The 1,444-nt window shown below is 35.2% G+C and overlaps 1 non-coding gene across 1 annotated transcript; it reads right to left on the bottom strand.

The window, feature by feature from the left end:
- Window positions 1-1,040: 1,040 nt before the first annotated feature.
- Window positions 1,041-1,147, bottom strand: LOC149496961 (small nucleolar RNA R71). Its single transcript, XR_016320697.1, has one exon. It is a non-coding gene; the product is annotated as a small nucleolar RNA R71 (small nucleolar RNA).
- Window positions 1,148-1,444: the final 297 nt, after the last annotated feature.

The following is a 1,444-nucleotide window of genomic DNA, read 5'->3' as shown; positions in this document are numbered from 1 at the left end:
TTACATTATTGGAAGATAGGTAATTAGACCAGATTAGAATAGCTAACAATACATTGGGAGAGCTTGTTAGTGATTTTAGGGTTGTTTCCTCTACTTGAACAATTAAAATTGATTAGCAAACTAATAAAATAAATTGGATAGAGTTAAGTGAAGTCAAAATCCCTAGTAGCTTTTAAATCCTTGATTTCTTTTCTTCAAATACTGTAGCTTGATTTCTTTATTTTTTTGTTCTCTTTTATTTATTTAATTTAATTTCTTAAGATAATTCCCCTTATTGCCGTTTAAATAATAATAAGTTAACATAATTTTGGTACTTGGTATACATCCCTGTGGATACGATACTCTTTCACTCTATATTACTTGTTGCGATTTCGTACACTTGCGAAAATCATTGTCAAGTTTTTGGCGCCGTTGTTGGGGATTGACATTATCAATATCAATACTAATTTAGACATTCTTTTTGTTTTATTTAATTCTTCTTTTAAGAATTATTTCAAGTGTTTATGCAAAGAAGATCAGGTAGGACTGAACCCCTAATAATTGATCTAGAAATTGAAAGAACTTGTCGCAGGAATAATGCCGCTAGAAGAACACGTGAAAGCAAACCCGAACAGCAAGCAGATATGGTTAAGGAAGACGAACTAGAAAATGGACCTCCACCTCAACATCCGGTCCGCACCTTGCGAGACTACACAACACCTACCCTTAATGGGATAACCTCAAGTATTACAAGACCTTGGGTGGAAGCTAATAATTTTGAAATTAAACCTGCAATTATCCAAATGCTTTCCACCTCAATTCAATATGGAGGTTTACCTAGTGAAGATCCTAACGCTCATATCACAAATTTCTTGGAAATTTGCGATACTTTCAAATAGAATGGTGTTTCCGAAGATGCCATAAAACTGAGACTCTTCCCTTTCAGTCTTAGGGACAAAGCACGATCTTGGTTACAGTCATGCCCCACTGGAAGTTTTACAACATGGGAAGAATTAGCCCAAAAGTTTTTAGCAAAATTCTTTCCATCTTCAAAGACCACAAAACTGCGCAATGAGATAATGACATTTGCCCACCATGATAAAAAAAGCTTGTACGAAGCTTGGGAAAGATTCAAAGACTTGTTGAGAAAGTGCCCACATCACAGTTTGCCTAAATGGTTGCAGGTACAGACTTTCTATAATGCATTATCTCCTAATATTAAAATCACTCTAGATGCAGCTACAGGTGGATCTTTTGAGAGAAAAGGGATTGATGAGGCATATGACTTGATAGAGGAGATGGCAAGCAATAGCCATTATCAAAACAACTCCGAAAGGAAAAGACTGCAGAAGTCTATGAAATAGATGCCATTACAACACTTAATGCCAAGATAGATAATATGGTAAGAAAATTGGACTTATTGACTACTAATCCTCTCAATTCTATTATGCAAGTTTGTGACAGG

This window comes from Jatropha curcas, chromosome 4 (assembly GCF_041381405.1).
Source record: "Jatropha curcas cultivar XTBG-Jc1 chromosome 4, XTBG_Jcur_1.0, whole genome shotgun sequence".
NCBI lineage: Eukaryota > Viridiplantae > Streptophyta > Magnoliopsida > Malpighiales > Euphorbiaceae > Jatropha > Jatropha curcas.
The sequence above is the reverse complement of the archived record's forward strand: the minus strand, read 5'-3'. Positions and strand labels throughout refer to the sequence as shown.